Raw genomic sequence first — 12,722 nt, 5'->3', positions numbered from 1 at the left:
CCGAGCGGCGAGGGGGCTCCCGCCGCCCCCGTCCGCCTGGCCGCCCTGGACTCCAACCAGTGGGAGGGAGGTCCGCGGAGAGAAGGGGGGCGGGGGCTTCCTTTGGACCGAATTTGGCCTCGATACATCACATTCTGTAGAATTTGCTTCAGGTTTTTTAGGGCGCAGAGCTGAGAGCGAGGCTTATTCAGAACTCAAGTCAGTGATGCCTCCGATTCATTCATTATTCAGGCGTCGAGCAGATCCATTGAAGTCAATCGCACTGATTCCTTCTTGTCTTTGTAGCCGTGCTAATTAATTGTGCGGGTCAAAGTTGTTGGTGTTCGCGTTTGGTTGCGGTGTCGTTCTGCTCTGCTTGTCGATTGGAAATATTTTCCGGCTGTGCAGAGCCTTCCACCACTCGCAGTTTTAGATGCGTTTTGAAAATTTCATCCCCGGAGTTATTTTTCCTTTTCCTGAAGCACGCGGCACTTAAAACCCACAGAGGTCATCAGTTGTCCAAGCCAAGAAACCTATGCGCCACCGCCCCCCTTAACTTTGAAATAATGACCTGACGCATTCTAATAAGTGATTGGAAGAGGATCAGAGATGTAAAAATATGGGAGATGGTTACTTTCTCGCAGTGAATGATTTTGACATTGAAAGGAAGGAGGCATTTTAAAAATGGTTTTGCGGAATAAGGCTTGATCTTTTCAAATGTGCACCTGGGGGATTTTAAACACAGCCATTTTTTAGATGCGAACAGCTCTGAAGGGTCAAGAGGATTGATTCATTCTCTGCTGCGCGTTAGGGGTTTCAGAGCCCTCAGAGGTCCGGCAGGGCTGGCTCTCCAACTCCTTAATTGGAACAACCTCATTTTTTTACTTTTATTTATTTGTATGTTGGGCCTATGCCAAAGATTGTATTTCTGTAACTCTTTACAGATTAGAAAACTGACTAGGAGGACAGTGACCCACCCCACTGCCTATTTCCTAATCATATATGTTACCTTTATTAACTTAGTATTTCCTTTGCCAGTAAATAATTTGAAGCACAAACATTCCTTGTCTGATGTTACAGCCCTCTTCTTATGTGTAACATTTCTAATTAAACAGTCATGTAGGGATGATTGCTTTTAACTTAATGAACTACACATGGAAGTTTTTAAAGACATTTTTTATTTGATATCTAAACTTTTTTTCACATTAGTGAAATCATGGGAGAGGTAAGGTTTGGCTAGATACCTCATATATTTGAGAAATAACATGGTTGAAGGCTGCTGCATTCATCAAAATTTTGTACATGGCATAGGTATAAATATATATGTATATATATTTATTACTTTTAACATGGTTTGTATCTGTTTATATTTTAGTTTGAAGGGCTGAGTGATGACCGTAATTACAGTATAAACTGTTGAAGGGAACATTGCACTAGGAGATGAGAATTGTTTAGTCATGGCTGTGCTCCAACATATCTGTGTCCATGGACAAGTCCTTTAACCTTTTGAATCTCGGCTTACAAATCGGTAAAGCCAAAAGAGTAGATTATATTATTAGATGTACTGTCCAGTTGCTAAATTTTTTTATTATCTTGTTCAATGTGCCTTGACCAAATACTTGGTATGTACTTTAATGTTTCAGCATTCTAAAGCTAATTTTCTGCCTGGGGTTTTGTCTTATTTAGAAGAATTTTAAGTTGGTAATTGTTCTTTAGGAAAGATATCCAGTAGATAGCCTTTATTGACTTCTCTATTAGTATTGGGAAGTCTAGAAAAACTCTTGGGAGGAAGGGGGATTGAAATCAAAGGGTGGTTGAGATTCTAGGTTTGAACAATCACATGGCCCTTGGTAGTTTGATGTGAAGGGTATTATAAGAACATATTAAGTTTTTTCTGTCAGTTCCAGTTGTGTCTTGCTTATCTTATTAATAAACCTTCATTTGAAAATGTTCCCTAATCCCTGTATTTTCTTTCAAAGAAATTTATAGCACTATCATATCACATGGTAAATATTGCTAAGCAGTTACTAAAAATATGCAGTCACTGAATTTGTTTAGATTATACCTAGACTATTTCTTATAATGGCTAATAGTGTAGCTGATTCCTGTTTAGCTACACTATTTTTTTTTTGTATGGGATGTTTATTCACTTAATAATTTAAAACTAAAGACTGACATATGCCCAAAGAGAGCTTGTTATCTTTGAAATTCTCACCCATGAGAGCTGATTAATTTCTGAAGACATAAATCTGTGATCGTGTAGAAATAATTAAGTATAATTATTTTGATGATCACCCCAAATTATATCTAACACTTATATAGGCACCTGACCCTGAATGTTACCCCCTCCCCAAGTATCACATTGTTTATTGATAGATACAAGTGTATAAAATTAGGGCATGAACATGACTTGATAATGAATGTTACTCTTGACTACTTTCCATCCTTAGTCCAATCAGAGGAAAGAGGCAGCCATGTAAGAAAATCCGCTCAAGTGGAGTCCTATAAGGGTTAAACAAGAAGATAAAACAAGGTGTGGCCCTGTAAAAGATATGGACCTTGGGGGAGGAGGAAGGTGTTATGAGGCAACTAGGTAAAAGTTTGTATCTTCCTATTTCTTGAGTAGTATTTTTTATTTCAGAATATGTTGCTTTCCATCTCAAATCACATTGGTGACCAAAAATTTTTAAATTGAGTTGTTTCATTTATTATTTTACTATTAGCCTCTATGTATAAATTCTGTGAATTTCCACCTGGGATTATTCCCACCTGGGTCCTTATATGAAAGAAGCTTGGGTTAAATTATATCAAAATCAAAAGATTGATTATATTCTTTTTTGCCTCTTTCTAATATCTAATGTGCTCCATATTACTCAAGTAAAAAAATTATATTTTGAGTCTCTAGGATATATTCTGTGATGATTTTGACCTTTGCATGTCCTACTTGTCTCTATACTACCTAGATAATCTCTTTACATAGCTTGTTTTGCTGAGGCAGGTAGGAGGAGCTACAGAAAATAAACAGTTATGAGAGGTGAGCGTCAGTAACCTTTATCTAAAATGTAATACACACTTTAGAGTTTTTGTGAGAAACTGAGGGAAAGATACTGGATATTAGCGTATATTAATAAAGTAAACGATACTGTGTTTATAAAATTAAAAGTGTTTTAAACATTCCTTGAGTTAAATGTGCAATAAATGAGGGAGCTTGAGTTTTTATAATTATTAATAAGTTTATTTGGAATCCATTGACCAGGTTTATTTAGCATTCATATTTAGGATCCAGTTTGAAAGTCATTAGAGTTTTTGTGGCTGAAAAGATTTGAATTAAAATCCTATGATACCAAACTACTTTTAGATCAGAAGAAAGTGAATAAGAAAAGCCGTAATTTGTTACTATTTATTTGTGTCAGGCTATAATTTTCACCACAGCCCTCTAAAATATCTGATGTTGCTGTCTCTGTTTCACAAATGAAATATTGGCTCAGAATTGAAGTTACATGCCAGGATCAGATCTGTATAGATACAAAATTATTTTCAAAATATTTCTGAGTGGATTTTTCCCAATTAGATGATCCTTCTTGTTCTTAGGAATTAAAAATTTGAAAAGCTGATTTGACCCAGATTCCTAGAGTTAAGAGTATTTATATTTACTTAAATCTTGCAATGCAAGGGTCTCTTCTAAAATATTCAGAAAAGATTTAAGAAGCTAAGTTCATTTCCTCATTCCCAAAGTTTCAGAAGTCAGCAGAGCTAATTTTATGTCTATCATTGCTCAAATTGAGGAATGAATCAATGTACTAAAATGGTTGATACTAAGGGAAGTGTTTTTGAGTACACTCAATGTGTAGAGCCACATTGAAGGCTACAAAGTGGAGAAGGTAACACTTCCTAGTGGGGTGATCTTGGACAAGCTTCTTGATTTCTCTAAGCCTCAGTTTTCTTTATCTGTCCAATGGGAAAGCCTTTCTCATAAGGTAATCTTAAAGATTAAATGAAATAATTATATAAAGCAGTTGATATATTTTCTACCATGAAGTACCAAAGAAATATGGTAGCTATTATTGTTAAGTATATGCTATTATTGAGTATATGAAATCTTGAGATACCTAGGGGAATAGAGACTTAGTGGGTATGGGAGGGTTGTCTTTGAGTATAATTTTATTTATTTATTTTAAAATATATTTTTATTGATTTCACAAAGGAAGGGAGAGAGACATCCTATATAATAAAAGCCTAATATGCTAAGTGTCCGGTCGTCCATTCAACCAATCAAAGCATAATATGCTAATGATATGCTAATGTAGCTCAACTGCTCACTGTGATGTGCACTGACCACCAGGTGGCAGATGCTCCAACTGGTGGGTTAGCTTGCTGCTGGGGTCTGGCTGATCGGGATTGAGCAAGACAGGCCAGACACGCCCTGGAGCTCTCCCTTGGTCCCTCCCCAGCCCTGATCATGCACTGGTGGGATCCCTCGGCCTGGCCTGCGCCCTCTCGCAATCTGGGACCCCTCGGGGGATGTCGGAGGGCTGGTTTTGGCCTGATCCCACAGGCCAGGCTGAGGGACCCCACTGGTGCATGAATTTGTGCACCGGGCCTCTAGTCAATGATAAGAGAGAATCATTGATCGGCTGCCTCCTGCATGCCTCTATTGGGGATTGGGCCCACAACCTGTGCATGTGCCCTGACCAGGAATCGAACTGTGACCACCTGGTTCATAGGTTGATGCTAAACCATTGAGCCATGCCGGCTGGACTGAGTATAAATTTAGCCACTAATCTCGAAGCTATAAGAACTATAAGAGGGTGAGTAGAGACTTTAGAAGAGATTGAGGTTATAGAACTTATATATGAATAGACGTGAAGTTAAGAGATAATGGGAAAGTAATGTATGAGTAGATTTATTTGACTATGAAGCTGGAGAAGAGTCTTGGTTTTGGAGTAGATGATTAAAAAGAGGATAAAAAAGTAAGTAATAAAGCAAAGGTGAATGTTCAGTAAGTGAGGGAAATAAAGGGTTGGTATTTCGAAGAGGAGTTAACAGTTCATGATTAGAAATGGGCAAGACGATATTGCTACAGGAAAAGATGAAAGAGTAAGAAAACTAACTTATTCTAATTAACTTAGTTCTTCCTGTAAAAAGGAAATAGGGAGTTTTCATAAAAGGTATTAAGGTTTTATATGTGGGTCCTGGGTTATTTAAAGTTGAAGAATTGCATTGGAACAATTCCAGTCTTCTTACCTCATACCCAGACTATGGTTTTAGAACGCTTAACTGGTCTTTACCACTAGCATCTTGTACTGTCTCTCTCTCCCCCATTCTGTTCAATATACTCAATGACTTCTTTTGCCTCTAGAATAAAGTTTGGAAATCTTGGTTTGGCTTTTGACACTTTCCATGATTGGACCTCAGGACTGATCTAATTTCAACCAAACTGATACACTTGCTATCTCCGGAACATACACTGTATTTTCAGTGGATCCTTGTTTATGCTAATTGGTAGCTTGAAATTCTTGCCCTTCTTCAGCTTTTGTTTTCTCCTTTATGAAAGCTCATTTCTAAGATTTCCTTTTCCACAAAACCTTCCCTGATTAACAGAGTATTTCTTCTTTTCTCTGTACTTCTATGTATCTATTGTATTATATGGATAGCTTTAATAATATAATTTACTCTGTATTTGTATTTTAATTATAATTGTGTGTTCATTTTAATTATAAAATTCTGAAGGGCAAAATATAATAACTTTTTTTTTTTGAATCCTCAACCGAGGATATTTTTCCATTGATTTTTAGAGAGTGGAAGAGAGAGGGAAAGACAGAGAAATATCAATGTGAGAGAAACACATTGGTTGCCTCCTGCATGAGCCTCAACCAGGGGAGGAGGAGCCTGCAACCACCATACATGTCCTTGACTGGAATCAAACCCAGGACCTGCAGGCCGACGCTCTATCAACTGAGCCATACTGGCTGGGACAATACAATAACTTTTTATTATACCCAAGGCCTAGCACAATGCCTTGTGGATAGTAGACTTTCAGATATTTTGTTAGGGTTAGGCAAAATCTACCTGAGAGTGGGAGTGATTGCTGTAGGCAGTGGTGGAAAAAGTTAAGACCTTTCTGGGAGCAGATATTTATTACACTGTTTACATATTATTTTGGCTGAACCTGGATATTTAAGAGTGAATATTACGCAAATCTGAAATGTGGCAGAGTTTATGTCGGTATAGAAAATTACCTTGACTGATTCTGGACCTTAAAGGTTTCATTTTAATTTTCTGTATTTAGGCTTTGAAGCTTCATAAGACATTCATAATGTGCATCTCTTTTTCCAGTTACATTTGCAAATATTATGAACTATACATTCTTTTAAACAGAGGAATTGTGGTATCACAGCAATTAAACATTGTATTAGCAACTATCAACTGATTTAATGTGAACCAAACCATTGTTTAATATATGAATAGTCTGTTCATTAAAACCTCTAAAACTTTAAACCTTATCAAACTGCTAAAACTATTTCCAGTATTTAGAAAATACATATACAATTGCCTTTATGAAATGTTTAAATGGATAATTTTATATAGGCAGCTTAGATTCATTTATTGGAGTAGGATACTAAAGAGACCAGATTCATGAATTTGATTCTTTGTGTGCCTCTTCATTTTTTCTAGCCTTGACATTAGCTAGTAACAGTGATAGAGCATAATTGAGCACTTATATGCCAAGTATTATTATTAGAAAATTTCAAGTACTATTCATTAAATATTCATATCTATATGGGATATATATTATTATTACCTATCTGTTAACAGATGAAGAAATTGAGACGGAGATTAAGTTACCTGCCCAAAGTTTGACAGCTAGTAACAGAAACCAAACACATTTCATTGGACTCTTCAAAGTAATTATATATGTGGGTTACTGCAGTTTTGTTGCTATTGCTAAAAGAAAATATGTTGACAGTTGTGATGGATTAGAAAATTTGTATGGGGAGGGTATGACTGGTTTCATTGTACCCAAAAAGTGAATCTTGTGATTGAGTTGGGTTCTGAAGTGGAAGTGTATGCTAAATTTGAGGTTACAGTATTATGTGTCATGTCAGCTCCTTTTTAAAACTTTTCACCAAGAAGAACTATTCAATTTTTAATATTAAAAAAGCACATAAGATACACATGATACAACTAGTAGCACAAGCCAAACACAATTTTATTTTATGACATTCATCTATAGGAGATGCAACTTGCTTACTTATGACCTTTGTTGCCAAAATTCAGAAATGAAAATGTTAATGGTAAGGATAAGAGAAGAAAGACTGTGTATAATTTTTTGGTTTTGTTTTGCAAACAGAATCATAAAACTTAACCAGGCTTTAGAAAAACATCTTTGAAGTATGCCATCATGCTTCAGAATGTAAGTAGGCAATAAATAAAATTTTCACTTTTTATAAAGCAGTAGAATATTATCTTTGCTGAGAGTCTATAAGGCTGTTTTGGATGTCAAGAGGCTGATCTTAGAATTGGCAGCTTTTGTTTCGTAGTCAACCCACAGCTTAATCCTGTGTTATTCCATATCTGTTGTCTTCATTTTCTCTATCTGTATACATGCCTCCTGATACAAGCGAGTACTTCAACAACTACTGAGCCACCTAGTGTGATCTATATTGTAAAGAATAACAAAATGGAAATGGCAGGATACAGTTTGTTTGCAGATCAATTTCTATGGGAATGAATATCTGGGTAGAAAAGAATTCCTAATTTTTGAGAAGGAAGGAAGAAGGCACGATGATGGCTGTCATTCATTTGTCTTACATATTAATCAAATGTCATGATACAGTAAGTACTATGAATAAAAAGGCATGATCCCTTCCCTCATGGATCTTAAAATCTAAAATGAGATAATTCTTTCACAGGGTTTTATGTGCTTTGATAAGGGAAATACAGACAGAATTCTGTAAGCTCATTACTAATGGTAGATTTATTTCCTGAGACACGGAACTGGGTAGGAGAAGTGGTAGGGAGTTGAGAAATGCCATTTTGGGCCATGTCATTTGACGTGAGGTTAATAAAGTATAGGAGGGTGTATGTGTGTTTAGAAAGATGAAATTTTCACTGAAAAAAACTTTTTCTGTTATTTTTCCAGCACCCTTTTCCATATACACAAAGCATCTCATGGACAAACTCAGTGAATAATTTTTTTTTTTAAAGAGTGTTAGCTTGTATGGACAGAAGTCTATCTCTTCAAGACAAATACTTTGGGGTCCTTTTTCCAGTTGAACATTTCACAGCAGTCCAGGACCCTCGGGTGATGTTGGACTGCTGGTTTCGGCCCCATCCCCGCAGGCCAGGCCGAGGGACCCCACCGGTGCATGAACCCATGCACCAGGCCTCTAGTTGAGATATAACTCACTTAGCATAAATTCACCCATTTGAAATCTATAGCTCAAAAAAATACAATTTATAGCTCAGTAGTTTTTATTATATTCATAGGATTGTACAACCATTACCACAGTTTAATTTTACAACTTTTTTTTTTTTTTTAAGAAAGAATTGGGAAGGGAGGGGGAGAGACAGGGAAGAGAGAAAAACGTTGATGTTAGACACATTGACTGGTTGCCTCCTGCACATGCCTCAACAGGCCAGGAATGAAACCTGCAACCAAGGTACATGCCCTTGACCAGAATCAAACCTGAGACCCTTCAGTCCTTAGGCCGACGCTCCAACCACTAAACCAAACCAGGTAGGGCTGGAACGATTTTATCACCCCTAAAAAAAACCCCTTGTACTCATTAGCAGTCAATCACTATTCTCTCCCCCAGCCCTTGTCAACCAGTCATCTACTTTCTGTCTCTATAGGTTTTTGCTTTTTGGGTTTCCTATAGGTAGAATCCAGATAACTTTTTGATCAGTGATTTCTAGCCTGTATCAGCATCTTGTATATCTCATGAAACAGCCTGCTATGAATAATTTAGCCTCCTTTTTACAGCTTAAATAAGGGTTGTTTTTGCTTCTCTGACCAGGAAAAAATATTCAATAATTGGAAGACTGTATCCAAATTTAAACCAAGATTCAGGCTTTACACTAGTATAACTTGAACAATTATGTATCACTCATCCTCACCTTTAGTAGTAGTGTTTTTCACTGTGAGTTGCTCAGTAGCCCCCCAGCTTTCCCTAGAATGTTGCTGTGGTAGCCATTTCTCTTCTACCTCAAACTCAGATTTGCATGAGTTCATTAACATGTTTCCCCTTGCAGCTGGCTTGCTGCAACGCTACCTTCTCATTCCTCTAAGCCAGTGGTTCTCAACCTTCCTAATGCCACGACCTTTTAATACAGTTCCTCATGTTGTGGTGACCCCCAATTTCATTGTTACAAATTGAACATAATTAAAGCATAGTGATTAATCACAAAAACAATATGTAATTATATATGTGTTTTCCAATGGTCTTAGGCGACCCCTGTGAAAGGGTCGTTCAACCCCCAAAGGGGTTGTGACCCACAGGTTGAGAACTGCTGCTCTAAGCCCAAGAATGAGGAAGAATTAAAAGCAAGAAAGGGAAAATAGAAGAGACTGATCAGGCTGGGGGGGGAGGGGGGAGGGACAAGGTGGTAAGAGTAGGAGTAGAAATGGTATACAATTTGCAAGAAGACTGAATTTATGGGAAGAAGAATGAAACTTGGCTGCTGCTTAGGAGAGAATAAGACCTAGAGGGAAAGACAGAAGGCAAAAAAAAAAAAAAAGACATAGAAGCCAAAGATGTTATGATGTAATAGAAGAAAAGATAGATGAAGTTTTTTAAATGTTCAGTTCTGAATTTTGAATATTAGTGATATGTAAGTAAAGCACAAATGATAATTTCATTTTCTGATGAGGATTAGTAGTACCCTTGACATTGTTTCTTTCCAGAACTTTGTGTAGACATTCTGAAGCTGAACCATAGTCATGTCTTTTGGGTTGTTTGAAGATCTTCAGGTTTGAATCAGTGCAGAGTTAGAAACTCATTTCACCTTGGGATTATCCTTCAAAGAAGTCCCACAGAGAATTAAAGGCACCATCCCCTGAGGTTTTCTAATTGAAAGGGCAGAAATCCTCTTCTGGGTGCCTCATGTTCAGTGGGCTGCTTCAGAGATCTAGAATTAGCCAGAGTTTGGCTGCTAATTGAGAAGTTGCCATTGCCAAAGAAAATCTTATTTGATTTGATACATAAGGAATGTTTTGGTTGGATTAGAATTGTTAGTGAGATTTTAAGGACAGTAAACTGAGGTTTTCTAATTGAAAGGGCAGAAATCCTCTTCTGGGTGCCTCATGTTCAGTGGGCTGCTTCAGAGATCTAGAATTAGCCAGAGTTTGGCTGCTAATTGAGAAGTTGCCATTGCCAAAGAAAATCTTATTTGATTTGATACATAAGGAATGTTTTGGTTGGATTAGAATTGTTAGTGAGATTTTAAGGACAGTCAGTAAAAGTGTCTCAAAAGAGCCAGAATCCCACATGTAGTTTTAAAGTAAGTAAAGTCATATAATAAGCAAACTGGAAATTGGGGAAGAGGGAAGTGCAAACCAATAGGAATTGTTAGTTCCTGTATGTGACCACTTGGATGAAATGTTTCAATCCCTGTATTCAGTTCCTTGATCAGAAATATTACCTATTATATTTTGTATATAACTTTTTCAAGGACCTGGTGATGTAGATAAATTACTTTTTTTTTCCAGAATAACTGAGATTTGTTATTTAACAGGTAAATTGTATTATATAATTTAAACGAATGTTTTTAATATTGGAAACCAAGTTTAACCAAATATCTGTGTATATTATTTGTTTTAATAGCAAGTATTCCTTTCTTAAAGAGCTCTATATACAGGGGTGGGCAAAAGTAGGTTTACAATTGTGGGTATGGAAAATAATACAGTAATTAATAGAGAATAGTACAAGATAAACTGTTTCATGTACTCAAACTATAAACTTACTTTTGCCCACCCTGTACATTTGACCCTTGAACAACACGGCTTTTGAGTGTTGTCCCCATACACCAAAAGGTTGTGGGTTTGATTCTTGGTCAGGGCATGTGTGGGAGGCAAGCAGTCGATGTCTCTCTCTCTCTCTCTCTCTCTCTCTGAAATCAATAAAAACATATCCTGGGGTGAGGATTGAAAAAAAAAAAGAATGCAGTATATAATAAAGCATACAAAACAAGTTTTATCGACTGTTTATGTTATCTATCGGTAAGGTTTCTGGGCAACAGTAGGCTATTAGTAATTAAGTTTTGGGGGAGTCAAAAGTTATACTCAGATTTTCAACCGCATGGGGGAGGGCAGTGGTCCTAACTCTCATATAGTTCAAAGGTCAGCTATAAATTTTCATAACTATTTCCTATATTAGTTAAATTGTAGAAGGAGAGGCTTAAGAATAATTGTTGATTTAACTGACTAATCTGTAGTATTGCCCTTTATTAAAAGAATATTTAATCAGAAAACCTGTGAAAATTTAGTCCTGAGGGAAATTGGAGAAACACAGAGACCATGATCCTGAGAACTGCAAACTAATAGGTCTTAAATTTCTACCTTAACTAAAGAAAGATGTGAGAATTTAAAGATTGCTATGATATAAGTATATTTAGAAAAAAATGAAATACCAGAGAAGCATTTGTTCAGTGAGATTAAGCTTTACTATATGGGATTAAGGTAACATTATTTGGCTGGTGTTTTCTGATTTTTTCAGTAGAATGTGTTGGTATTAAGAGTCTACAGAACTCTATTATAATATACTAGTAGCCTGGTGCACGAAATTCATGCACATTGAAAGGGAATTAATTAGAGGAATGTAATTTGGACTCACTATCTAATATTAATAATATGTGAGCATGAGGCAGTCCGCATTTCTGAAATTCAATGACATGAATTTTAGCTATTACTTTGCCAAATTAATCAAATTTACAGATATCATTTAAAAGAGCATCCAGCTTAATATTAAAAACTCTGGGTACCAAGTCAGGTCTGTTTTCAACTTTTTGCCAGCGTTGTAAATTGCTTGCAATATCTGCCCATTTGGGGTTGCATATCATGGTTATGAATAAATCGGGCTTGCCATTCTTCGTTACAATTGCCATAGCATCCTGATATCGCTGCTGCATAATTCTGGGACTACCCTCAAAAGATGATGGAAGTATTATCATTTTACCAATCGGCACATTGTCATTTTCAGATCTAGATTTGAGATAATCCATCAAACCACTATGTTTTTCAACTCTCAACTTAGATTGGTTTGCTTTGATGAAATCCAATTGGCCTCCATTTTTTAATATGAATCCACGATAAACTGTTAATTTTCCTGCATTTAAAATAGGATTGAACGTGTCCCACACAGAGAGATGAAATCCATAATACTGCATTTGTGTGACTCGTGTCCTTACATTTTGTCTAGTATTATTGTCGATTACACTGTTGTCTCTGAGTCTTTTTCACCATGTGGAAAAAGAATAGGATATGTCATTGCATCTAATATAGGAAACAGGATATTGATTTGTTTCATTTTAGTGGCATTTGGATTATTGGGATCTGGTTTACAATGAATGAGCAAGTCCCTTTCAAAATGAGGTTCTCCATCTTTGTTTTTAAATATGACAGCAACCTAGGTTACACTGGGAGAATTATATCTACCTGGGTCACTGTTACGATCATATTTAATTGCCATTGTTTCTTCTGTGGGAGCAATACCTTTTGCTGCTGCTTTAGATTGGACTTCCTT

The sequence above is a fragment of the Myotis brandtii genome, unplaced genomic scaffold (genome assembly GCF_000412655.1).
Source record: "Myotis brandtii unplaced genomic scaffold, ASM41265v1 scaffold423, whole genome shotgun sequence".
Classification (NCBI taxonomy): Eukaryota; Metazoa; Chordata; class Mammalia; order Chiroptera; family Vespertilionidae; genus Myotis; species Myotis brandtii.
The sequence above is the reverse complement of the archived record's forward strand: the minus strand, read 5'-3'. Positions refer to the sequence as shown.